Source organism: Epinephelus lanceolatus, unplaced genomic scaffold (genome assembly GCF_041903045.1).
Source record: "Epinephelus lanceolatus isolate andai-2023 unplaced genomic scaffold, ASM4190304v1 scaffold102, whole genome shotgun sequence".
NCBI classification, from domain to species: domain Eukaryota; kingdom Metazoa; phylum Chordata; class Actinopteri; order Perciformes; family Serranidae; genus Epinephelus; species Epinephelus lanceolatus.
The window spans coordinates 1-7,500 of NW_027556884.1; positions in this window are offsets into that span (position 1 = coordinate 1).

The following is a 7,500-nucleotide window of genomic DNA, read 5'->3' on the forward strand; positions in this document are numbered from 1 at the left end:
AGGCCTGGGACGGTGAGAGTCTCCCCCAGAGAGGGGAGAGAAGAGGGAGGGAGGGAGACAGAGAGCCAGAGAGCTGGGTGAAGTGAGCATGGAACACAGGGGATTAATTCCCCCTTTAATGCCTGCCTCCAGCGCTGGGTGGAGGTGGGAGAATGAGGCCTGGGACGGTGAGAGTCTCCCCCAGAGAGGGGAGAGAAGAGGGAGGGAGACAGAGAGCCAGAGAGCTGGGTGAAGTGAGCATGGAACACAGGGGATTAATTCCCCCTTTAATGCCTGCCTCCAGCGCTGGGTGGAGGTGGGAGAATGAGGCCTGGGAGGTTGAGAGTCTCCCCCAGAGAGGGGAGAGAAGAGGGAGGGAGACAGAGAGCCAGAGAGCTGGGTGAAGTGAGCATGGAACACAGGGGATTAATTCCCCCTTTAATGCCTGCCTCCAGCGCTGGGTGGAGGTGGGAGAATGAGGCCTGGGACGGTGAGAGTCTCCCCCAGAGAGGGGAGAGAAGAGGGAGGGAGACAGCCAGCCAGAGAGCTGGGTGAAGTGAGCATGGAACACAGGGGATTAATTCCCCCTTTAATGCCTGCCTCCAGCGCTGGGTGGAGGTGGGAGAATGAGGCCTGGGACGGTGAGAGTCTCCCCCAGAGAGGGGAGAGAAGAGGGAGGGAGGGAGACAGCCAGCCAGAGAGCTGGGTGAAGTGAGCATGGAACACAGGGGATTAATTCCCCCTTTAATGCCTGCCTCCAGCGCTGGGTGGAGGTGGGAGAATGAGGCCTGGGACGGTGAGAGTCTCCCCCAGAGAGGGGAGAGAAGAGGGAGGGAGACAGAGAGCCAGAGAGCTGGGTGAAGTGAGCATGGAACACAGGGGATTAATTCCCCCTTTAATGCCTGCCTCCAGCGCTGGGTGGAGGTGGGAGAATGAGGCCTGGGAGGTTGAGAGTCTCCCCCAGAGAGGGGAGAGAAGAGGGAGGGAGACAGAGAGCCAGAGAGCTGGGTGAAGTGAGGGTGGTACAGGGATTAAAGTGTCCCCTAAGATCTTACTCCAGTGCTGGGTGGAGGTGGGAGAATGAGGCCTGGGACGGTGAGAGTCTCCCCCAGAGAGGGGAGAGAAGAGGGAGGGAGGGAGACAGAGAGCCAGAGAGCTGGGTGAAGTGAGCATGGAACACAGGGGATTAATTCCCCCTTTAATGCCTGCCTCCAGCGCTGGGTGGAGGTGGGAGAATGAGGCCTGGGAGGTTGAGAGTCTCCCCCAGAGAGGGGAGAGAAGAGGGAGGGAGACAGAGAGCCAGGGAGCTGGGTGAAGTGAGGGTGGAACACGGGGGATTAATTCCCCCTTTAATGCCTGCCTCCAGCGCTGGGTGGAGGTGGGAGAATGAGGCCTGGGACGGTGAGAGTCTCCCCCAGAGAGGGGAGAGAAGAGGGAGGGAGACAGAGAGCCAGGGAGCTGGGTGAAGTGAGGGTGGTACAGGGATTAAAGTGTCCCCTAAGATCTGACTCCAGTGCTGGGTGGAGGTGGGAGAATGAGGCCTGGGACGGTGAGAGTCTCCCCCAGAGAGGGGAGAGAAGAGGGAGGGAGGGAGACAGAGAGCCAGAGAGCTGGGTGAAGTGAGCATGGAACACAGGGGATTAATTCCCCCTTTAATGCCTGCCTCCAGCGCTGGGTGGAGGTGGGAGAATGAGGCCTGGGACGGTGAGAGTCTCCCCCAGAGAGGGGAGAGAAGAGGGAGGGAGGGAGACAGAGAGCCAGAGAGCTGGGTGAAGTGAGCATGGAACACAGGGGATTAATTCCCCCTTTAATGCCTGCCTCCAGCGCTGGGTGGAGGTGGGAGAATGAGGCCTGGGAGGTTGAGAGTCTCCCCCAGAGAGGGGAGAGAAGAGGGAGGGAGACAGAGAGCCAGAGAGCTGGGTGAAGTGAGCATGGAACACAGGGGATTAATTCCCCCTTTAATGCCTGCCTCCAGCGCTGGGTGGAGGTGGGAGAATGAGGCCTGGGAGGTTGAGAGTCTCCCCCAGAGAGGGGAGAGAAGAGGGAGGGAGACAGCCAGCCAGAGAGCTGGGTGAAGTGAGCATGGAACACAGGGGATTAATTCCCCCTTTAATGCCTGCCTCCAGCGCTGGGTGGAGGCGGGAGAATGAGGCCTGGGACGGTGAGAGTCTCCCCCAGAGAGGGGAGAGAAGAGGGAGGGAGACAGCCAGCCAGAGAGCTGGGTGAAGTGAGCATGGAACACAGGGGATTAATTCCCCCTTTAATGCCTGCCTCCAGCGCTGGGTGGAGGTGGGAGAATGAGGCCTGGGACGGTGAGAGTCTCCCCCAGAGAGGGGAGAGAAGAGGGAGGGAGGGAGACAGAGAGCCAGAGAGCTGGGTGAAGTGAGCATGGAACACAGGGGATTAATTCCCCCTTTAATGCCTGCCTCCAGCGCTGGGTGGAGGTGGGAGAATGAGGCCTGGGACGGTGAGAGTCTCCCCCAGAGAGGGGAGAGAAGAGGGAGGGAGACAGAGAGCCAGAGAGCTGGGTGAAGTGAGCATGGAACACAGGGGATTAATTCCCCCTTTAATGCCTGCCTCCAGCGCTGGGTGGAGGTGGGAGAATGAGGCCTGGGAGGTTGAGAGTCTCCCCCAGAGAGGGGAGAGAAGAGGGAGGGAGACAGAGAGCCAGAGAGCTGGGTGAAGTGAGCATGGAACACAGGGGATTAATTCCCCCTTTAATGCCTGCCTCCAGCGCTGGGTGGAGGTGGGAGAATGAGGCCTGGGACGGTGAGAGTCTCCCCCAGAGAGGGGAGAGAAGAGGGAGGGAGACAGCCAGCCAGAGAGCTGGGTGAAGTGAGCATGGAACACAGGGGATTAATTCCCCCTTTAATGCCTGCCTCCAGCGCTGGGTGGAGGTGGGAGAATGAGGCCTGGGACGGTGAGAGTCTCCCCCAGAGAGGGGAGAGAAGAGGGAGGGAGGGAGACAGCCAGCCAGAGAGCTGGGTGAAGTGAGCATGGAACACAGGGGATTAATTCCCCCTTTAATGCCTGCCTCCAGCGCTGGGTGGAGGTGGGAGAATGAGGCCTGGGACGGTGAGAGTCTCCCCCAGAGAGGGGAGAGAAGAGGGAGGGAGACAGAGAGCCAGAGAGCTGGGTGAAGTGAGCATGGAACACAGGGGATTAATTCCCCCTTTAATGCCTGCCTCCAGCGCTGGGTGGAGGTGGGAGAATGAGGCCTGGGAGGTTGAGAGTCTCCCCCAGAGAGGGGAGAGAAGAGGGAGGGAGACAGAGAGCCAGAGAGCTGGGTGAAGTGAGCATGGAACACAGGGGATTAATTCCCCCTTTAATGCCTGCCTCCAGCGCTGGGTGGAGGTGGGAGAATGAGGCCTGGGACGGTGAGAGTCTCCCCCAGAGAGGGGAGAGAAGAGGGAGGGAGACAGCCAGCCAGAGAGCTGGGTGAAGTGAGCATGGAACACAGGGGATTAATTCCCCCTTTAATGCCTGCCTCCAGCGCTGGGTGGAGGTGGGAGAATGAGGCCTGGGACGGTGAGAGTCTCCCCCAGAGAGGGGAGAGAAGAGGGAGGGAGGGAGACAGCCAGCCAGAGAGCTGGGTGAAGTGAGCATGGAACACAGGGGATTAATTCCCCCTTTAATGCCTGCCTCCAGCGCTGGGTGGAGGTGGGAGAATGAGGCCTGGGAGGTTGAGAGTCTCCCCCAGAGAGGGGAGAGAAGAGGGAGGGAGACAGAGAGCCAGAGAGCTGGGTGAAGTGAGCATGGAACACAGGGGATTAATTCCCCCTTTAATGCCTGCCTCCAGCGCTGGGTGGAGGTGGGAGAATGAGGCCTGGGAGGTTGAGAGTCTCCCCCAGAGAGGGGAGAGAAGAGGGAGGGAGACAGCCAGCCAGAGAGCTGGGTGAAGTGAGCATGGAACACAGGGGATTAATTCCCCCTTTAATGCCTGCCTCCAGCGCTGGGTGGAGGTGGGAGAATGAGGCCTGGGACGGTGAGAGTCTCCCCCAGAGAGGGGAGAGAAGAGGGAGGGAGGGAGACAGAGAGCCAGAGAGCTGGGTGAAGTGAGCATGGAACACAGGGGATTAATTCCCCCTTTAATGCCTGCCTCCAGCGCTGGGTGGAGGTGAGATAGGCGGAGGGCGGCGGGTCGGTCGGGGCCAGCGAGAGCCGAGCCCCGGGGGTGCCTGGCGCGAGCGGGGGCTCCGTGTGGCGCGTGGGGGCCGAGCACCGGTGGGGTCCACCCTTTGGCCGGGCCCGGGGGCCCGTGACCGGGTCGGCGGCGGCCGTTGCGGCGCTCCCCGGCCACGGGGCAGTGAAATGGACAGCCTGGCAAAGGCTGGGCGGAAACGGAGCTCATGCCCCCTTTAATGTCTGTCAAGGGTGAGGAGGGGCGGCGGGTCGGTCGGGGCCAGCGAGAGCCGAGCCCCGGGGGTGCCTGGCGCGAGCGGGGGCTCCGTGGGGCGCGTGGGGGCCGAGCACCGGTGGGGTCCACCCTTTGGCCGGGCCCGGGGGCCCGTGACCGGGTCGGCGGCGGCCGTTGCGGCGCTCCCCGGCCACGGGGCAGTGAAATGGACAGCCTGGCAAAGGCTGGGCGGAAACGGAGCTCATGCCCCCTTTAATGTCTGTCAAGGGTGAGGAGGGGCGGCGGGTCGGTCGGGGCCAGCGAGAGCCGAGCCCCGGGGGTGCCTGGCGCGAGCGGGGGCTCCGTGGGGCGCGTGGGGGCCGAGCACCGGTGGGGTCCACCCTTTGGCCGGGCCCGGGGGCCCGTGACCGGGTCGGCGGCGGCCGTTGCGGCGCTCCCCGGCCACGGGGCAGTGAAATGGACAGCCTGGCAAAGGCTGGGCGGAAACGGAGCTCATGCCCCCTTTAATGTCTGTCAAGGGTGAGGAGGGGCGGCGGGTCCGTCGGGGCCAGCGAGAGCCGAGCCCCGGGGGTGCCTGGCGCGAGCGGGGGCTCCGTGGGGCGCGTGGGGGCCGAGCACCGGTGGGGTCCACCCTTTGGCCGGGCCCGGGGGCCCGTGACCGGGTCGGCGGCGGCCGTTGCGGCGCTCCCCGGCCACGGGGCAGTGAAATGGACAGCCTGGCAAAGGCTGGGCGGAAACGGAGCTCATGCCCCCTTTAATGTCTGTCAAGGGTGAGGAGGGGCGGCGGGTCCGTCGGGGCCAGCGAGAGCCGAGCCCCGGGGGTGCCTGGCGCGAGCGGGGGCTCCGTGGGGCGCGTGGGGGCCGAGCACCGGTGGGGTCCACCCTTTGGCCGGGCCCGGGGGCCCGTGACCGGCTCGGCGGCGGCCGTTGCGGCGCTCCCCGGCCACGGGGCAGTGAAATGGACAGCCTGGCAAAGGCTGGGCGGAAACGGAGCTCATGCCCCCTTTAATGTCTGTCACCAGTGCTTGGCGGAGGTGCGAGAGGCGGAGATCGGAGGCTCCCAGAGAGGGGAGAGGGAAAAATGGATGAAAATAGGGTAAAACAGGAGAAAGCCTCCCTCCCTCCCTCCCTCCCTCCTCTATTTCATTTGTTTTTCTTTCCCCCAGGGCTTCATCCAGCAGGGAGGTCGGAGGCTTCCAGCCAGGCGAGAGGGAGAGATGTGAGAAAATCGGATAAAATAGAGTGAGCTTTCTCCCTCGGTTATTTCCCGTGTTTAAACCAAAGCGGCCGGAGCGGAGTACCAGGGGCGCGAGTGTGGGACGGGTGAAGTGCCCGGGGTAAGCGGCCGGAGCTCCGGCCGCTTCCCCGGCGCCTTCTCCCCGTCAAACACTTGGAAAAATCTCAGCAGCGGTGATTTCCATCCAGCAGGGAGGTCGGAGGCTTCCAGCCAGGCGAGAGGGAGAGATGTGAGAAAATCGGATGAAATAGAGTGAGCTTTCTCCCTCGGTTATTTCCCGTGTTTAAACCAAAGCGGCCGGAGCGGAGTACCAGGGGCGCGAGTGTGGGACGGGTGAAGTGCCCGGGGTAAGCGGCCGGAGCTCCGGCCGCTTCCCCGGCGCCTTCTCCCCGTCAAACACTTGGAAAAATCTCAGCAGCGGTGATTTCCATCCAGCAGGGAGGTCGGAGGCTTCCAGCCAGGCGAGAGGGAGAGATGTGAGAAAATCGGATGAAATAGAGTGAGCTTTCTCCCTCGGTTATTTCCCGTGTTTAAACCAAAGCGGCCGGAGCGGAGTACCAGGGGCGCGAGTGTGGGACGGGTGAAGTGCCCGGGGTAAGCGGCCGGAGCTCCGGCCGCTTCCCCGGCGCCTTCTCCCCGTCAAACACTTGGAAAAATCTCAGCAGCGGTGATTTCCATCCAGCAGGGAGGTCGGAGGCTTCCAGCCAGGCGAGAGGGAGAGATGTGAGAAAATCGGATGAAATAGAGTGAGCTTTCTCCCTCGGTTATTTCCCGTGTTTAAACCAAAGCGGCCGGAGCGGAGTACCAGGGGCGCGAGTGTGGGACGGGTGAAGTGCCCGGGGTAAGCGGCCGGAGCTCCGGCCGCTTCCCCGGCGCCTTCTCCCCGTCAAACACTTGGAAAAATCTCAGCAGCGGTGATTTCCATCCAGCAGGGAGGTCGGAGGCTTCCAGCCAGGCGAGAGGGAGAGATGTGAGAAAATCGGATGAAATAGATTGAGCTTTCTCCCTCGGTTATTTCCCGTGTTTAAACCAAAGCGGCCGGAGCGGAGTACCAGGGGCGCGAGTGTGGGACGGGTGAAGTGCCCGGGGTAAGCGGCCGGAGCTCCGGCCGCTTCCCCGGCGCCTTCTCCCCGTCAAACACTTGGAAAAATCTCAGCAGCGGTGATTTCCATCCAGCAGGGAGGTCGGAGGCTTCCAGCCAGGCGAGAGGGAGAGATGTGAGAAAATCGGATGAAATAGAGTGAGCTTTCTCCCTCGGTTATTTCCCGTGTTTAAACCAAAGCGGCCGGAGCGGAGTACCAGGGGCGCGAGTGTGGGACGGGAGAAGTGCCCGGGGTAAGCGGCCGGAGCTCCGGCTGAAAAATTTCAGCAGCGGTGATTTCCAAACCTCTAAGTTTGAGACGGGGAGAAGGCGCGGGGTAAGCGGCGGAGCTCCGGCCGCTTCCCCGGCGCCTTCTCCCCGTCAAACACTTAGAAAAATTTCAGCAGCGGTGATTTCCAAACCTCTAAGTTTGAGACGGGGAGAAGGCGCGGGCGGAAGCGGGTAGAGGTCCGCCGCCTCCCCTTCTCCCTCCCGTCTGACACAGTTAGGGGCGGTTTTCCAAGCTACCCTCCGCACGATTTGAGAAACCTGGTTTTTGAAAAGTGGGACCTCCAGAGAAGCTGTCCCAGCGGCCTCCCAGCTCGTTCCCCAGGCAGGGGAGGCCCCATATCGGCCAGAGTCGGCCGTCACAACAGCCTCATGAGCTCCAGGCACAGACAGACACACACCCTGACCGATTGGCACTCGTGACCCGCCATCGGAGGGCCCCCGCCGGCCGGCCCAGCGCCGGTGTTCGGGCGGACGGTTCCTCCGGACCGCGGGTTCGCCTCTATGGCCGGGAGGAGGAGCCGGGGCTGCTCGCCCCACTCCCTCCCGGGCCGACCG